This window comes from Schistocerca gregaria, chromosome X, assembly GCF_023897955.1.
Source record: "Schistocerca gregaria isolate iqSchGreg1 chromosome X, iqSchGreg1.2, whole genome shotgun sequence".
Classification (NCBI taxonomy): Eukaryota; Metazoa; Arthropoda; class Insecta; order Orthoptera; family Acrididae; genus Schistocerca; species Schistocerca gregaria.
Window position 1 is genome coordinate 714,183,227 of NC_064931.1, and position 20,269 is coordinate 714,203,495.

General features: G+C 40.6%; 1 protein-coding gene across 13 annotated transcripts in view; it reads right to left on the reverse strand.

Annotated features, from left to right (window-relative positions):
- The window catches only part of LOC126297741 (uncharacterized), a 387,999-nt gene that overhangs the window by 260,254 nt on the left and 107,476 nt on the right, over positions 1 to 20,269 (reverse strand). For all 13 annotated transcript variants that reach the window (XM_049988891.1, XM_049988898.1, XM_049988892.1 and 10 more), the window contains exon 2: positions 12,195 to 12,315. The gene's annotated coding sequence lies outside the window, so the exon portion shown is untranslated. The remainder of the gene's footprint in view (positions 1 to 12,194; positions 12,316 to 20,269) is intronic.

The window sequence follows — 20,269 nt, forward strand, 5'->3', positions numbered from 1 at the left end:
TCGGAACAAGGCTCCCGGAGTAGACAACATTCCATTAGAACTACTGACGGCCTTGGGAGAGCCAGTCATGACAAAACTCTACCAGCTGGTGAGCAAGATGTATGATACAGGCCAAATACCCTCAGACTTCAAGAAGAATATAATAATTCCAATCCCAAAGAAAGCAGGTGCTGACAGATGTGAAAATTACCGAACTATCAGTTTAATAAGTCACAGCTGCAAAATACTAACGCGAATTCTTTACAGACGAATGGAAAAACTGGTAGATGCGGACCTCGGGGAGGATCAGTTTGGATTCCGTCGAAATGTTGGAACACGTGAGGCAATACTGACCCTACGACTTATCTTAGAAGAAAGATTAAGAAAAGGCAAACCTACGTTTCTAGCATTTGTAGACTTAGAGAAAGCTTTTGACAATGTTGACTGGAATACTCTTTTTCAAATTCTAAAGGTGGCAGGGGTAAAATACAGGGAGCGAAAGGCTATTTACAATTTGTACAGAAACCAGATGGCAGTCATAAGAGTCGAGGGGCATGAAAGGGAAGCAGTGGTTGGGAAAGGAGTGAGACAGGGTTGTAGCCTCTCACCGATGTTATTCAATCTGTATATTGAGCAAGCAGTAAAGGAAACAAAAGAAAAATTTGGAGTAGGTATTAAAATTCATGGAGAAGAAATAAAAACTTTGAGGTTCGCCGATGACATTGTAATTCTGTCAGAGACGGCAAAGGACTTGGAAGAGCAGTTGAACGGAATGGACAGTGTCTTGAAAGGAGGATATAAGATGAACATCAACAAAAGCAAAACGAGGATAATGGAATGTAGTCCAATTAAATCGGGTGATGCTGAGGGAATTAGATTAGGAAATGAGACACTTAAAGTAGTAAAGGAGTTTTGCTATTTAGGAAGTAAAATAACTGATGATGGTCGAAGTAGAGAGGATATAAAATGTAGACTGGCAATGGCAAGGAAAGCGTTTCTGAAGAAGAGAAATTTGTTAACATCGAATATAGATTTAAGTGTCAGGAAGTCATTTCTGAAAATATTTGTTTGGAGTGTAGCCATGTATGGAAGTGAAACATGGACGATAACTAGTTTGGACAAGAAGAGAATAGAAGCTTTCGAAATGTGGTGCTACAGAAGAATACTGAAGATAAGGTGGATAGATCACGTAAGTAATGAGGAGGTATTGAATAGGATTGGGGAGAAGAGAAGTTTGTGGCACAACTTGACTAGAAGAAGGGATCGGTTGGTAGGACATGTTTTGAGGCATCAAGGGATCACAAATTTAGCATTGGAGGGCAGTGTGGAGGGTAAAAATCGTAGAGGGAGACCGAGAGATGAGTACACTAAGCAGATTCAGAAGGATGTAGGTTGTAGTAGGTACTGGGAGATGAAGAAGCTTGCACAGGATAGAGTAGCGTGGAGAGCTGCATCAAACCAGTCTCAGGACTGAAGACCACAACAACAACAACATATAACAAAGTTGTATTAAGATTATGATGCTGTTTGTTAACATCAACTGTACTTTATTTATGGTGGAATTTTACCATAATCTGACTTCTCTCTTGTATCTAAATCAAATGATTTAGGTTATGTATGTTATGAAACAAATAAACCACAACTCACAGTTCTCACAAAGGCTGTTTCCAAGAGACCTGATGCCCCAGCAAGACAGGCATCTACTCCTTGGCATGCATGGGAAGCTAGCAGCTCATACGTCAGAAGCATGATCACTGTGTTGTCAGTGGGGTCTACTGGAAGGGAATGTAACAACCCCACGTCTGATTGGCTATCGAATTGGCTTTTAATTGCATATATGGGTCTATGCAGATATTGTATGAACAAGGTCATCAAAACTGCAGGCACTAGGAGCTACCTATAGCAATCTTCATCATATGATCCACAGTATAAAAAAAAATTTTGAAAATGGAGGTCAATCCCAGAAAGGGACCAAAAGTACTTCACTTAAAATGAATGTGAAATGAATGAAGACATTGATGAAAGAAAGTAGAACCTACGGAAATAGCCAGGTCAACATCAAAGGCCCCCACCATGAGAAAAACAGAGAAATAAGAATAGTTGGAGATGGGAGACTGCAGCACAAGAAAGGAAGCAGATGATGCAATAGCTTGGGACCCTGTGAGGAAGCAGATGATGCAATAGCTTGGGACCCTGTGTTTGCCCCCCCCCCCCCCCCCCACACACACACACAAATACACATGCGCGCATATGCATGTGCACATGCACACGCACACGCACACGCACACGCGCGACCAAGAGCGAGTCAAGGAATAGAAAAATCACTGAACTGTAGACTGGCATATTTGCCATATATAACCACATCCCAGTTGGAGGCATGTTCTTTGATTTTCGATAGACATTTGATACAGTTATGAATCGTCATTCAGTGAACAAGCTATGAGTTAACCAAAGATCATCCCAGGTTTGTGAATGGTTTTACCACGTCCTAGCAGATACAATGAAATATATCATTTTTAATATGACATACTCAATAGATGTAAAAGCAGTTCCTGGAATACTGCAAGAAAATTTTATGGAGACATGAATGTTATACAATAGCACCCCACATGCAGCAGGCAAGAGATGGCGTTCTGTGCCAACAGAAGATGTGAAGGCATATCCCACATGATCAGTGGATTTAGAGCCATGGGTGTAAAAAACAATGGAATTCTGAAGCTCCTGTAAGAGCGTTCAGAACACCATTGGAGTGATGGAGGCTTTTGGGACCTTCAAGAAATACATCCGAAACTGGGATCAAGGAACTAACCTAAGGGTGGGGAGGGGGGTGGGTCAGGAGAGAACATGGGAAAAAGGATAAGGAAATGACATGGAAGTCATGGCAGACAAATGCGAGGCAGAGCCCAACCGGTAAACCCACTCAAGGGCGGCAGTGGACAGGTGATAGCCAAAAAGAATAGAATAGGAGGGGTGGCTAAGGAGAAGTGGATAGTGATGGCATAGGAGGCCAGAAGCTGGGGCTGCTGAATTAAAAGTGGGGGGATGCCAGAGCACGAAATGCACTAGTGGCTAAATGAATACTGGGATGATGAACTGGGTCCAAGAAAAGCAGCATCGAAGAGCCAGTTGACCAATGAATTTGGCAACCATAGTCCAGATGGGAGAGAACTAGTACCCAGTAAAGGTGGAGAAGGGTCAAACAATCTGAACCCGAAGAGGTGTGGGCAAGGAAGCGAAGGACACTTGAGCCACCCTTCAGATGACAGATATTGGGCAACCAAGTAACCTTGTTGTGAAAAAGAAGTGCCAAGAAATGGAACTGGAGGCCCACGGTCAGGGGTTGGAGGTCGAGCTGGAGCTCCAGGTCAGGATAGACCATAGTATGGTGACAAATGTACCATCCTTGACGGAAGAGGAGCAGACTGAAAACCACACAAGAGAGTCCATATAGAAGCACACGGGATGGCAACCTCAAGCTGTTATTTCACAGAGGCCACCGAGTGGGAGCTAGCCCAAATACAGAAATCATCATCATACAGAGCAGGGGTGACTAAGGTGTGGCAGAGGCCACAAGTCCATTAACAGTGATGAGAAAAAGGACACTTAAGAAAGAGCCCTGTGCAATGCCTTTCTCCTGGGTCTGCGGAGAGCTGAGAACAGTGCCAACCCAGACTCTGGACAACTGGTGGCACAGGAAGTGGTGAATAATAATCAGGGGGTAGGGGGAGGGGAGTTAGGGGGCACCTAAGATACCATTAATGGATCGTCAGGAGGATGTGAGGGAGACAAACTGTGTCATAGACCTTACAAAGACTGAAGAAAACTGCAACAAGATAACAGCACTGAGAAAAGGCATGCCAAACTGCCATTCCCTATCGAAGCAAATGATCGATCAGAGACTGTCCCTCCCAAAAGCCATGCCGGTAAGGAGATAAAAGGTCCCGAGACTCAAGCACCCAAGTGAGCCGAGAAGCCTTCACCCATCCTAGTAAATTCAGTGGACACTGGTAAGGCAGACTGGCCAGTAACAATCAAGGGATGATGGATTCTTCCCAACCTTAAGGACAGGAACCACAGTACTGTCTCTCAGTTGAGGGTGGAGAAATGCATTTGAGCGAAATACAGTTAAACACCTGGAGGAGATACTGTCATCATGGAAGATTGAGGTGTTTAAGCAACTGGCTACTGACAAAATCTGGGCTAGAGGCTGAATTGCGGGAAGAAGAGAGGGCCAGAAGAAGCTCCCAGTCAGTAATTGGTTCATTGTAGGATTCCGCCTGATAAGGGTTAAAACATAAACAAGAAGGTTCAGCCCACTGTTTATGGATGAGGAAGGCAGCTAGATAGGAAGCATACACTGATGCTGTCACAAAATGAGTCGCGAGATGTTCCATGAGAACTGATGGACCTGTACAAAGGCCACCAGTAAGGGCAAGCCCCAGAATGGAAGACTGCTTCTGACAACCTTGGAGAGTGCAGAGTGTAGCCCACACCTGTGATGAAGGGACAGAATAACCTACACATAAGATAAAACATTCCCAACACACTCACTTGCCCTGTTTGATTAAGTGAAGGGCTTTGGAGTGAAGATGTTTAAAAACAATAAGACCAGCAGAGGACAGGTGCTATGCAGGATGTTACAAGGCATGATGACAATCACAGATAGCAGTGGCAATGACCATGCTCCACCACAGAACCAGCCAATGGTGAATGAGACCTGCCAAGCTGGGAATGGCAATTCCAGCAGTGCAGATTATCTCATCGGATAGATCACATATGACCTCATCAATACAACCTGGCAAAGACGGTGTAAATGTGAGCTGGGAGATATATAGAAGTCAATCAGCATGATGGAAAGCCCAGCAGGATTAACCTGGTCATCAGAAGGTGGGAATGGAATGAGAGAAAGAATGGGCAGTGGTCACTATGACAGAGATCATCATGTTTTGACCAGTGTAAGGAAGCAAGACAGGGAGGGGAAGAGAGTGAAATAGCAATGGCAGAGAAAGTGCCATTTATGGCACTAAAATGAGTAGGAGAACCATAATTAAGAAGGCACAGGTTGTGGTCCACAAGACACTTGTCCACAAGACACTGGTCAATGAGGAGCCCCCGACTAGATGAAAAAACACTGTCCCACAAAGGGTGATGGGCATTAAAATTCACTAGGAAGAGGAAGGGAGGGGGGAGTTGCTGAAGGAAGGCAGTTACAGCAGCAGATATGGGTGGCCTGTCAGGAGGGAAATACAGAATGCAAACCGTGACTGCAGAGTCCACATGGACCCAGATGGCAACTACTTCCATTGTGGTATGAAGTGGGAACCACATGCTAAGAATATCCATATGGACCAATGACGCCAGAAGAAGCCCTCAAAGAGCCAACCTACTTCCAACAAAGCAAGGAACCGACAAAGGGTTAGTGAGGGAGCATCAGTAAAATGAGATTCCTGGAAGACAACATAAGGTGCCACGTGAAAGGTAATAAGGGATAGCAACTCTGGAAGATGACGGTAGTATCAATTACAGTTCCATTTAATAAGCACTGAGTCGGTATCTAAATGGGAGGTGAACAGGCTGAAGCCAATCACACCTGGTCATCACCCAGAACCAATGAGGATTGGGGTGACGTCAGGTCTCAGGAGAGAGCTACATCACTGACAGGTGCCAAAGAAGGCGGACATTTCTTTGGCCAGGGAGGAGGGAGCTGCACACGGAGGGGAGGGCATGGGAATTGTAGGGAGGGGGGAGACAAGAGGCTGATGGGACTGGGGTAAGGAAGAATGAGGGGGAAAGGATGTAACAGAGGTAAAAGTAGAAGTCATCAACACAGGATGAAGTCAGCGATATTTCTGACAAGCCTCAGTGTAAGATGAAATGATCAAGGGACTTACACTCTTGTAAGGTCTTTTCTTTCCTATAACTTGGCCAGTCTGGTGAGGATGGAGAGTGACAATTCCGACAATTAACACACACACGGGTGGTATACACAAGGGCACCCCACCATATAGCGGGAAGACGTGCCCGAAATGTAAGCATGGGTGGTGGGACATACTGCTTCAGGTCACAGAAAAATCTATAACCTTGACCTTCTCCAGGAGGGTAGCTCTCTCAAACGCCAAGAGAAAGGCACCTGTATTTGTACAATCATCCTTATGACCTTTCTGCACACACTGAACAAAATGAATGCCCCTCCATTCAAGATTGGCCCGGAGCTCCTCATCAATATAGAGGATGAGGTACCTATGAAAAATCAGTCCCTGAACCATATTCAAAGACTGGTGATGTGTAAAAGACACTGCAACATCTCCACAATTATCGTAAGCACAAATGACTGCAGATTGAGCATCAGAAATAGTTTTGATCAACAAGGAACCCAACTGTATCTCACTGAAAAACTCCACTTTGCCAAACTTTTGATATTTTTCCACAAAAAGTAACAGCTTTGTGGTAGTGAATGTGTCCTTGTCCATCCTAGTACAGACCAGGTGGTGGGGAAAGTGTTTCACCCCAAGCTGGCAATATTGGCCCACCTCCCAGGGTGTAGCCAGGGAAGGGAAAGCCATAGGGTCACAAGAAGCAGCATTCAATTATCCGTTATCAACCAAAGAGATGGCCATAGAAGAACAGCCAGATTTCTGGAGCTTGATACATTTCATATGCAAAGCATCCACACTGATACTATCTGCTCCGAACATGGGCTCTTCCCATGGGCACCATCCAGACACAGCAAGGGCCATCTGGCACAGTGCCCATTGGCGGGAGTACCAATCCACAGAATGACAAGCTACCACTCCAAGGCATACATGGTGAGGCAACAGCTCAGTTATCACAAGTGTGACCCCTGTGTTATCAGGGGGCTCAGCCAGATGGGCACATAAGAGCCCCACCACAAGAACTGGTTGCATGTGCTTGCCACCTAGCAGCACTGAGGGGGCCTACAGCAGGAAAGGAAGAGGGGGAGGAAGGGGGCAGAGGAATCCATGCTGTAGATGCTAGGGAGGGAGTTCTTCCCCAAATGGCTCTCATTACAGAGAGAAAATTTACAAATGGAACTCAAACAACATAGGGGGACCAAAAAATGCCAAAATGGAAGGATGAAAAAGAGAAGGCAAGGGAAACAATACTGCAAAGAATACAGGAAACCACATGGATCACCAAGTTGAATAAGTAAGAAGACCAACTGTGGGGAAGGACTACACAGCCAGGAAGGAGTGAGGATGGGGACAGAGGGCACGGGAAAGGAAAAACAGCCTGGGAAGGAAGAATGGGCTGCAATAGCCCAAGACCCTGTGGGCACCATGCACGAACTAATGAAAAAACTGTGAGCTCCAGGTGGGTGCCACATCTGTCTCCCAAAAAAGACCATGAAGAGAAATGTTACAATTGAAATCTCATCCACAGATTACCAACTTTTGGTCTTCCCACTCACCAATCGCAAATGGAACAGTGAAAAGGTAGGGGCAGGAAAGGAGCGAGAGAGGTTGGGAGAATGATAGTGGTACCAAAAGTACTTTTCATCACAAACTGTAAGGTAGCTTGCAGAGTACAGATGTCAACATAAAGTATAGATGATGAGAAACTGGGCAGTTCAGGCCACAGAAAGCTGGCTACATATCTTCACAAGAATTCTTGCCATATCAGAAGCAGAGGAGGTGGTGGTGTGTTGGATCACGTGTGAGAGAATTTATCAATAAGCAACCATCAACGGGCCCATGAAATACACAGTTCAAAGAATACAGTGAGAACATTACTGGTGGAGCAGCAACTAATTTTGAATGCAGAGTTCAATTCTATCAATGCATTATCTAACTCAGTACTGCGCTGCTGAAATTCCTACAGTTTTCATGGTTCAGGATGAGGCCTCTTTAAAACCATGAACACATTTTCAACAGCCACAATATCTGGAGTGAAGAAAATCTGTCTGACAAATTCTTGTTTTATCATCAGCAATGATTTTCTTAAGCTCATGTGCTGCAATTTTATAATGTCAAAAACAGTACCTCACCTCATGTGCTGCCACCCTGTTTGAATGGTGCTCATTTCCAGATGTTTGTTCAAGATGTGCAGCCACTATTATTGCAGACAGTAACACTTCTTATTCACATGAGGATGTGGTTTCATCATGACAGTACAGCATTACATGTCAATATTAATATCCATGAAAACCTTAATGCAAATACTCTAAATCTTGGTTTGAAGTGTAGGTTATATTCATATCCAGCACAATTGCTGGACCTCACTTCTACAGATTTTATACCATTGGTTTACATTTAGTTGTTGCAAGGATGAGACCCCACTAAAAAGGGTAAAGGAACTGGTTGGAAGGGTCTTGGTAGCTTGTGTCATTGTATAGCAGTCAATTGCAATATTTGAGATAGTGCATCAAAATCATATTCATTGCTGCTATAAGTGTACTGAAACCACTGATTGCCACTGAAGAGTTACTAGAAGCTTTATCTGTTGCTGCACTGTCAAGTTACTTATATCAAAAAAATAACAACATATTCATATTGAATTTAATTGATGGAAGGAGAAAAGATGAAAATGCAGTAAATGAAACAGGCAAAAAGGAATATAAACGCCTCAAAAACGAAATTGACGGGAAGTGCAAAATGGCTAAGCAGGGGTGGCTAGAGGACACATGTAAGGGTACAGAGGCTTATCTCACCATGGGTAAGATAGATACTGCCTACAGGAAAATTAAAGAGACCTTTCGAGAAAAGAGAACCACTTGTATGAATATCAAGAGCTCAGATGGAAACCAAGTTCTAAGGAAAGAATGGAAAGCAGAAAGGTGGAAGGCATACACAGAGGGTCTATACAAGGGCGATATACTCGAGGACATTATTATGGAAATGGAAGAGGATGTAGATGCAGGTGAAATGGGAGATATGATACTGCATGAAGAGTTTAACAGAGCACTGAAAGACCTGAGTCGAAACAAGGCCCCAGGAGTAGACAACATTCCATTAGAACTACTGACAGCCTTGGGAGAGCCAGTCCTGACAAAACTCTACCATCTGGTGAGCAAGATGTATGAGACACGCGAAATACCCTCAGACTTCAAGAAGAATATAATAATTCCAATCCCAAAGAAAGCAGGTGTTGACAGATGTGAAAATTACTGAACTATCAGTTTACTAAGTCACGGCTGCAAAATACTAACACAAATTCTTTACAGACGAATGGAAAAACTAGTAGAAGCCGACCTCGGGGAAGATCAGTTTGGATTCCGTAGAAATACTGGAACACGTGAGGCAATAATTACCCTACGACTTATCTTAGAAAATAGATTAAGGAAATGCAAACCTACATTTCTAGCATTTGTAGACTTAGAGCAAGCTTTTGACAATGTTGACTGGAATACTCTCTTTCAAATTCTAAAGGTGGCAGGGGTAAAATACAGGGAGTGAAAGGCTATTTACAATTTGTACATAAACCAGATGGCAGTTATAAGAGTCAAGGGACATGAAAGGGAAGCAGTGGTTGGGAAGGGAGTGAAACAGGGTTGTAGTCTCTCCCCGATGCTATTCAATCTGTATATTGAGCAAGCAGTGAAGGAAACAAAAGAAAAATTCAGAGTAGGTATTAAAATCCATGGAGAAGAAATAAAAACTTTGAGGTTTGACGATGACATTGTAATTCTGTCAGAGACAGCAAAGGACCTGGAGGAGCAGCTGAATGGAATGGACAGTGTCTTGAAAGGAGGATATAAGATGAACATCAACAAAAGCAAAACAAGGATAATGGAATGTAGCCAAATTAAGTCAGGTCACACTGAGGGAATTAGATTTGGAAATGAGACACTTAAAGTTGTAAAGGAGTTTTGCTATTTGGGGAGCAAAATAACTGATGATGGTCGAAGTAGAGAGGATATAAAATGTAGACTGGCAATGGCAAGGAAAGCGTTTCTGAAGAAGAGAAATTTGTTAACATCGAATATAGATTTAAGTGTCAGGCAGTCGTTTCTGAAAGTATTTGTATGGAGTGTAGCCATGTATGGAAGTGAAACATGGACAATAAATAATTTGGACAAGAAGAGAATAGAAGCTTTCGAAATGTGGTGCTACAGAAGAATGCTGAAGATTAGATGGGTAGATCACATAACTAACGTGGTGTCACCACCAGACACCAGACTTGCTAGGTGGTAGCCTTTAAATCGGCCACGGTCCGTTAGTATACGTCGGACCCGCGTGTCGCCACTATCAGTGATCGCAGACCGAGCGCCGCCACACAGCAGGTCTAGTCTAGAGAGACTCCCTAGCACTCGCCCAGTTGTACAGCCGACTTTGCTAGCAATGGTTCACTGCCTACAAATGCTCTCATTTGCAGAGAGAGCATACCCTTCAGCATACCCTTCAGCTGCATCATTTGCTACGATCTAGAAAGGTGCCATATTCCCTTACTATTCTGAATAGATAATATTGTGAATCATGTACCATCAAGAGTGACGTTCATCATTAATGGATTTAAGTTAAGAATCAGACTAAATATGTCCGCTTCCTGAATTCTCATTCCTTGTCATGTGCCAGACCTCACATCACTATAGTTCTTCCCTCCTCACACCAGCCTGCGTGAGCTAAAACGTGTGAATTTCAGCCTCGTCTAGTAACACGGTGTTGGCTCTTCTGCCAACACAACAACTAATGAGGAGGTATTGAACAGAATTGGGGAGAAGAGGAGTTTGTGGCACAACTTGACTATAAGAAGGGATCGGTTGGTAGGACATGTTCTGAGGCATCAAGGGATCACCAATTTAGTATTGGAGGACAGCATGGAGGTTCAAAATCGTAGAGGGTGACCAAGAGATGAATACACTAAGCAGATTCAGAGGGATGTAGGTTGCATTAGGTACTGGGAGATGATGAAGCTTGCACAAGATAGAGTAACATGGAGAGCTGCATCAAACCAGTCTCAGGACTGAAGACAACGACAACAACAACAACAACAACAACAACAATTCTTTTTTGACAGTTACTTCCACATACCAAAGTAATCCATTTAGAATCCCCCACCAATTATAAAATTTTGGCTCCAAACATTTGACAAATCCACATGCACTGAAAAATGAGAACTACTGTTTCAGATTTGTGCTTTTTACTGAACTTGTGTCCATGGTTGCACCAAGTTGTTTAAAAGATTGCATCCTGCTTGGAAATGTCAGTTTTACTATATCTGTTGTACTACTGTACAATTTTTGGCCCTTTTCCAAGTATCTGGACATTTTTAGATAATACATTTTTCAAAATTTGACAATCGCATATTGTGCCATACATATCTCTTCCACATTTTGTATTTACAGGTGTCCAAAGCCATCATACTTATGAATACAAATGAAATAGCTGTAGTACGACTATATAATTATGTTTAGATGATCAGCAATTCTATCTGGTAATAGAAGTAATTTATGAATTTGTGACATGCACTCACATTAATCATTCTGGTAGTACAGGTTTTTGTTACAACTGTGAAATTTACATTCACAAGTGTAATGGCTGTGGACAGTCTTCAAATACAGCACAGCCAAGAGGCTAGTAGGTTATAATGTGTGATTGCTGATTTCTTTTACAAATGTATTGTCTAAAAATGTAGAGAGCCTTGAAAACATACTGTACAACAGCACCACAAATAAAGTAAAACTGATATTTGCATGTTGTATGCAGTCATTTAAATACTGCTTGAAAGAATGTATGTTAGAAGAATAGACACAAAAAGTGGTAGATGGGTCCGCAGAAGACACTGATCTGTAATTGTTAGACACAATGACTGGTATAAGCCTAAGGAGCATCAATGCAAATGAAAAGATTAAGTCTTACTTTGCCCAATACACGCCATAGCAATAATAAATTAAAAATAAATAAGTCTTAGGAAAAAACAAGGAGTAAATGAGGACATGTTTACAGTACAAGCAGGGAAACATTAACACTGCAGGTTTTACCTACTTAACTTAAGTCATGAACTGCACACAGAGAACGAGCACCTTGGGTGGTGGTGGTGGTGGTGGTGGTGGTGGTGGTGGTGGTGGTGGTGGCGGCGGCAATGATAACGAGAAATGGCCATCACAACTTACCTGCTTGCATTTCAAGTTACAATTTTAAGCATAGTTTTATGTGACAACTGTGCTACAAATCTTTAAGCCTTGTTTAGATGCGTGATCACACAGTACAGAATTAGGACAATGAAAGCCCAAGATCTTTTAGATAATGGATACATACTCATGCAACTGTCACCAAACTTTTATTGCAAAAGGCTTGTTGGCAGCTTTTCTGTTGAGAGGATGTTCTATAAATGCGAAGTCCAAGTCCCGTATCAGAAAGCCCTTTCTTGGTTGGAGTCCTGAAACAGACATAAAAAAGAATACTGAATCATGCATGCAGTACTATTTATCAAGTCACATCTACATTATTATCCTTATATTTATAAATAAAGTAAAATATTAACATAAACACTATACACAAAGGAAAAGACTTATTTGACTAACATTTGTTAAAACAAACAACTGTAAGAAAGCTCACAGAGACCCACATTTAAAAGCAACACTGACTTTCCTGTCATAAGAATGTTATGCTCAGAAGATAGTATGAAAGATAGCTGCTGAAGATGTCACAATCTCTCCAAATTCTGGCACATAGGGTTCTCAAGATGCAGGAAAATACATACATATATGATAACAGACAAACAGTTAACATTCTAATATAAATGTACTACTAATAATGCACAAGTTTTCATTTGTGAATTAAGTCTAAGTGTGTCCTGTTCATTTATCTAGGGTTCAAGGTAAGTGGCAATCAAATGACCATAGAACTCCCTGTTGTTATGTTGCATAGGATACTCAGCAATAGGATATCACACACTGCAAACAAACAATTTATGAATAAACGTTCATTCTGAATGATAGCTTTGTAACAATTGTACAAAACAATTGGGTGCCAGACAAGGTACTTAAAGTTATATACAGATACACTTTCTGTTCATACTGATGTCACACATAGGAAGATATAATGATGCGTATGGTACAATATGTTGGTTTATACAGACGCAAGAGCTCAGCAGATTTAAAGGCACGAGAAACAACTGCTTCATCAAAGGCATAATTCATAAAAAAAGTGAAGTAGCCATAATTTCTGTCCTCTGATACAGTATGAGATCACGTCAAACAGCCAGAGTACTACTTCCAGTCTGAGTGCTACAGATTTCACAATATTAATAATGAGTTAATGAGTGATATATTGCCATTTCTCAAGGGCAGCAGGCTTCCAGCAAAACAGTTCGCAAGATATACTGCCCTATTTTCAAAGTGGATCACAGTCATATTCAATATAACTGTGGTCTGAAAAACCTGTCAGCATCATATTTCAAGAGATACTCAATTTTGTAGCATGTTGCCCATCATTTGAACTTCATGGAGAAAAGCATTATCATGTATTAATAGTAAAAGCTTTCTATGATAACAGGAAATGTCCTATCAGAAGGTCAAAGATAGTTGTCCCTTTTCCTTGAGTCAGTGAAGAAATGTACAGATAATGGAGGTGATCCATATGTACAGCAGTATCAATTCCAGACTGCACTGTAAGCCCATCATATAACAGTGTTATATTTTGGAACAAACTAAAGAGTGATGGTTGCTTGTACCCAATACTCTTCAGTGATAAATTAATCAAATGTCAGGTTTAACACTAATATGTCACTTTGTAACATAACAAAAGATTGCTCTATTCAATATTTCTTCACTTTCAGTGCATCTCCACTCATTGTATTTGACTTCTTGAGTGAGTTATGAATTTGCACTTTTGAACATCACAATGAAACTTCTTATCCCGAACTAGCTGACCAGTTTCTATCCTATAGGTGGCCCAGATTAAGATTAAGAATTATTTCCATCAAAGATCATACTGAACACCAGCCACTCCTGGAATGCTAATACTTTATCAATACTCCCCTTTCCCTTCCTCACCCCCTCCCCTGTTAACAATGTATCTGCTTGGAAAGATTTTTTCCTCTTCTTGGAACAAAACTGAATGTTAGTTCCTGTTCTTGATGCTGTTCCAAACACAAATATCTCCTTTGAAAGTATCATGATACATTAGTTGATACCATAGTAGATTTGTAAAATACTGAACAACTTTACAAGTCATATGAGTGGTCAACTATGGGCTGCTCCAATTTTCCTTTGTCTATGCACACAAAGTATAAGAAAACTATATATAGAAAATTTTAGTGTTTGGAGGAGATTAAAAGAAACATTTCTTATGTGACAAAAATGTCACAAGTGCAATGCTTCCCTGCTAGATCACTACAGGTTTTTATGCTAGACATGTTCTCAGATGGCATTAAAATTGCCACTTGATAAATATCGTTTTAGAGATGTTGCTGAAAACATAATGTGTTTATATTAATGCACAACTGGCATCTGTGTGCTAATGACTGTCTAACACACTCAAAACAACAGGAACTTCCACAACTAATGGATGCAATTTCAGCCACACAGATAATTAGCTCTTCTGGAGTGCCTATCATTGTTTGTTACATCGAACACTTCATCTTCCTTCCACAAAAATAAATCCATATGAGGTCAGCAGTATGTCTTAAAGCTTAAACAATATAATTAAAAATCTCAAACCATCTCTGGACATCACTAGCACCAAAACCTTCATGGACTCCTAGTGCAGAAAAGGTGTTCCTGTGATATTTCCCTCACATAAACAAAGTGTTTCTTTTCATCTGCTCTAGATACACGACAATTTTAACTTAATACCCTCTCACACCTAACTCGCTATTGGATCCACCCAAGTGATGTAATGTCACTCACTAAGTGTACAATTCCCTTCCACTGCTCCAAAGAGTTCATTTGCATGTTGATCATTAATTATTTTGGCTTGTGACTCCTGGGGTAAAGTACAACCATGAACATTGTGTCCTATAATCTCTTGATGGATCATTCTATCATGGGCTTTGGGAGAGAACTTTACCAGAAGTCCTCTACAGTAGCTGACTGTGATGACTGACAGTTTGTTTATGCAGTATGCTTTTGACTCAGGAGTCCCAAACAGTTCATTTCTTGAGCTTAACCGAGTCACAGTTCTCCTGTTTCCCTGATGTTCACACATCACCTCCCCACGAAGGGAACTATATGTTTACTGTAATGTACTATAACAAGTACTCACATAAGAAACAATGCAACTTTATAACAATTTGAAAGATTATATCTCACTCAAGCAAGTAAAGTATCAGTAATACATTAAATAAATGGGAGGCATTTATTACATATCGAATTGGTTTACTGCATGTATCTGAATACATGTTACCTAATTTCTAAGGCACAAGAAGTATAGCATGCTGGTACAAACTGACATCTGGAGATAAACTGCATTAGAGATATCAGTGAAATAAAAGTTTAAAATGTCCAAAGTCAACTAATCCAATTATTCACCATGTTGAGTGACACAGAGTTACTGGGAGATTGACTGCAAAGAGTCAAAAATCGAATGCAAATATCAGCATCTCGCTACTTCACAAGGACACTATCATCGTCAATTTGTTACAACCTTACACCATTACTCCATGTCACTGCCAGCCTACTAGCACACCATATTACCAGGGGGGGAAAAAAGACTATATCGTCGTAAGTGTGCAAGGCATATTAACTTAAGAGCCACTTACATACTGCACACCATAATCTAGATTACATTTACACCAAATGATTGATAGTTTTGGATAAAAGCTTTAATTTGTGCATATATTGTGGGACACACAGCATATTAGCCCAGTCAATGAAGACCAAAGCAAGTTCAAACGGGTATAATTCGTATAGTCAAATGTTTGTACTGTAGTAGGAGGGAATTTCATGAACATCACATTCAAAATGACCACTGGTGGGGTGTTAGCATGGGGGTGGGTGTAGAGGGCATTTAAAAATCAATTTCTTGAGTTTTTCTTCAGTTAGAAAAACCGCATCTTCTACTGAAATTATTTCCCAGTTCAAAAGAAAAGTACATTAAATTTACTATAATAAAGTATTATTCATTTTTTTCTCTAGTACTAATTGTTTCTACATTGCAGGCAACTCAAAACTGGCTGGTTATTAAAATTAGTGTTTTAATGATATAAAATTACTGCTTGCCATTAGCTGAAGGGGGCTAATAACAAATCTTAATGTTATGGTGCATTTGTCCACTGCAGTGGACAGCTGTTACTGTGGTTCTCCAGCACTTTCAATCAGTCCTGAAGCTGCAAATACCCACATCCCACTCCAGTGGACACTCTCTACTGGTGCTGTGCCCTGTGTGCATTAGCAGTCTCAGGACTGACTAAAAATGTCCAAGAAGTTAAATGAACACTATCCACTGCAGTGGGCACGTGCATCACAGGGTTAAAAGCATGTACCATGTCTAAGTGCAGTAAAGCCATATTAAGCAATAAATTGCATTCAGGTGGTATACACTGGTAGAGGAGACAGGGGCGGAAGGAGAGTCATCGGATTATGGTCATGCACTTCCTTCCTTCACAGGTCTGCAAACTGAAGAGTGAGCAGGTACTCTCCCTCTCTATTTACTGCACTGCATCACAAGAAGAAACTACAGTGTGTTTCACTAAGTTACACTGACCCTTCACAGTGTGTCTTATGAATCACTGGAAATACAGTGTGCAGGCTTTCCCAGTTGGTATTTATTTGCCACAAAGTGCATCAACACTACAATGAACACACATGAGTTATTGATAATACTTATGCAAGAAACATACATGGACAGAAACTACATAAATCTGTGCTCATTGTTCCGTACCACTACAGGGGAAACTGATAATCATCCTGTATGGCAGCTGCAGCATTCTTTCGGGAAAGGCAACTGTGAACACTACTTGTCTTTCATTTTTCAGGTGCACTATACCTTCCAGAACTTCTTGCTCAATTCTCTTATGTGAGAAGACAAAATGACTTCACTGAGCTTGTGTTTACATAGTGGAGTTATTTTCAGTTTATTAACTGAATACTTATTTGCAGTTGATAAGTGAGCTGTTATATTAGAGCAACAGATGGAGCTTACAACTGCCTACCGTGCCTGTCTCAAATGTAACATGCTGTCAATACGAATTCAACAATGTCGATTTCTTTGTCTCCACTATCACTGGCTGTCATACTTTTTGCTGCATGAGGTGTATCAAACACATCGCCCAACTATTGAAAAGGTCCAGATGCTTAAATTGTCTCCTCCTGCAACCCAAGTGCATCTCCTACCTATTATGGAACTTCAGACATTTCAATGTTATGTCATGAAATGCATTACAGCAGATTAATCTTCTAGACTTGAACATGATCAGTCCCATTCCATCAGATAAATTCACACCCATCTTGCAAGATATACAGTGGATGTGTGATAAGTGGCTCCATTCAGTGCAACCCACTCTATAAGTGTCAGCAATTCCTGATTGGAAGGGATCTGTGCAATCTATCAGTAGTACAATCAATAGTGAAAGAAGTTCACTAACTTTTTGGTCATCCATTAATTTACACCACAACACAATTGCATGGCTTTACAATCCACTGACAATGACAGACAGCAGCAAGGTGCCACACTTAGCAATCCAATCCCTTTCCCATATAACACTACAAAGGTTGCTGACAACCTCACACCTACCAATTATACACTTCTCATCCATTGCTTGTACAAACTTATTTTCCATGAAAGCTCATTTAACAACTGCAATTAAGTACTTGCTTTTCCTGGAAAACACTACAGCCGCCACACAGGATGACTAAGAATCAATTTCCCCTTTGGCAGTGTAGAACAGTGTGCACAGATTTAGGTAGTTTTTGTCCATATAACTTTCTTGCATTAATATTATTAGTAATTTGTTTTTCCTTGCAGCATTAATGCACTTTGTGGAAAGCTAACACCCCGCCTCAGGCACGTCTATGCATTGTGTCGCCGGTGATTCATAAGGCGCACTGCGAAGGGTCGATAGAGGTTTGTGGAACATCCTGTAGTTGCTTCTTGTGATGAAGTGGGGTAGATAAGAGTGGGCAAGCACCTGCTCACTTTCAGTTTGCACACCTATGAAGGAGGACAGTGATGACAACAATCCAGTGACCTACCTTCCTTCACATTTCTACCCTCCACTACTGTCCCTCCTCCCTCTTACAAGCCCAGAACACAAATTATCCCTTAATATGACTCTACTGCACGTAGATGTGGTACACACACTTAATATTTGTTCTTAACTCACTTCATTTAACAGTAAACAGTAATTTTACACCATTAAAACATTACTTTTAAAAATCTACAGTTTTTTATCACCTGCAACACAAAAACCATTAATATGACCTTTTTTGTAGGAAATTTAATGTAGTCTAATTTTGTACTGGGGAATATATTCACTAGGATCTGTGGTTTATGAGTTATTTAAGCAAAAAATAAAGAAGTTCCTTTAAACATCTCCCTTCCCCCTCCCCCACATCATACCCCACCAGTAGGGATTTTTAGTATGTGGTTCATGACCTTCCTTCCTACCACTGTCCAAAAATTTGTGGTTACACAAATCTTTCCCCCAGTTTTCCTTCATTGATAAGACTATACAATAAACATTAAATTTTGAGGGTGGAATGTTGTATTGTTATAACACTGCACAAAACCATCAGTTCAAGAACCAGCAACCATTCATACAGTGTAAGCTCTGTAGTGAAAAGAAGATACTTGTAAGGACAGTGCAACAATTATTTAATCCCCAAAATGGTGTCTCTCCAATGTGCAATGCTCTGTGTGATTTATGCATGGCTGCATGTAATCCATCTCAGATGGGGAAGTTCATTCATTTCACCAACAAGACCATCATTATAAATAGAGTTCTGCCATTCCTACTGCATGCTTCTAGTGGATGTAAAGTGAACTTAATATACCATATTTTAAGTAAGAACGTATGTTTAGAAAGGGTCAATTTCTCTGTTACAAACAAATGAAAATTGAATCACATTTTTGGCTTTCACACTAATATTTGTGTGACAGTTTTTCTGTATGGGATGAAGTACACTAACATGCCACACTTTCTTGCAGATTTCAGAACACCTTTATACACAAATGGTGGACTGCATCACACATCCTTCTGCTGCACTTACCTGATCACAGGCACCCTCTGTAATGCAAAAAGATTTAATGATGTTCTTGGTTGACGGATTTTGCGAAGAAACAAGTTTCCAACATGACAACATGCCAGCACACTTTGCATTTTCCAACAGAGACCATTCTCGTGAGAGATTCAAGGATAAGTGGAAAAGATAAGGTTCAGCATATTGCTTGGTCACCAGTGTCCACAAATTTGACTCATTTATACTTTTTACTGTGAGGTAACATCAGAGTCTTGTTTACAAGAAAAGGTGCAGTCAGGTAAGTTTCATTACTTGGGTTGTGCATGCTACAGAAATGTTTCCCTTATACATGTTATTTTTGACCAAGAAATAGTACTTATCTTACACACAAAATTTGTGCAACAGGTATGGTAAGTTTGGTACTCAACCTACTGATAATGTTTTGCAGTTAACCATATATGATACATCAATGTTAGAGTGCTAGATAAAAATTAATTAATTTTATTTTCCTTTGTAATACAGAAATGCACAATTTCTAAACGTACATTTATACATTAAAGTTTATCTAATAAGCAGCCATACAATCCACACCACTTGTGTAAAAGGAATAATGGAACATTATACAGAAAGAAAACCTGTGTGGGAACTGAGCAGAATTCCCATCAGCTATTAACTCAAGGAAAGAGTGGAGACTTTGGTATGAACCAGTTGGGCTGAGGTAATACGACACAAGTGTGCTAGGTTGGTTATAATTTTCAGCTGACTGTACAGAGACAACATGCACTGTTGAACACCAACAGAAGCAGTGAAGCAGCATTGATTTTTCAAGGAACTATTAGCAGAGTTAGTCTGAATTGAAGGTCAACAGAAAAACCTAAATCTTTCTGGCCGTATTACAGTTAAAATAACCCTGTGATTGAAGTTTCAGCAAGTTGAGTGATAGGTTGCCAGCTACCAACCAATCTTTGTTAGTTCTCAGGTGTCACATGCTGCCAGTTTTTTTTTTTTTTTTTTTTTTTTTTTAATTATGTTAGCTACATACAGAGACTAATCAAGCACAGCTACCTGTGTGACATGATAGGTTAAAGAGAAAGATTTAAGACAGTTATGTTTTAGATGTATTGCAAATATCAGAAGTTGTGAAATGGGGCACAGATGTCTTGAGTATACACTGTTTGGTGTTATATATCAATAAAAATCCACAAATCTATC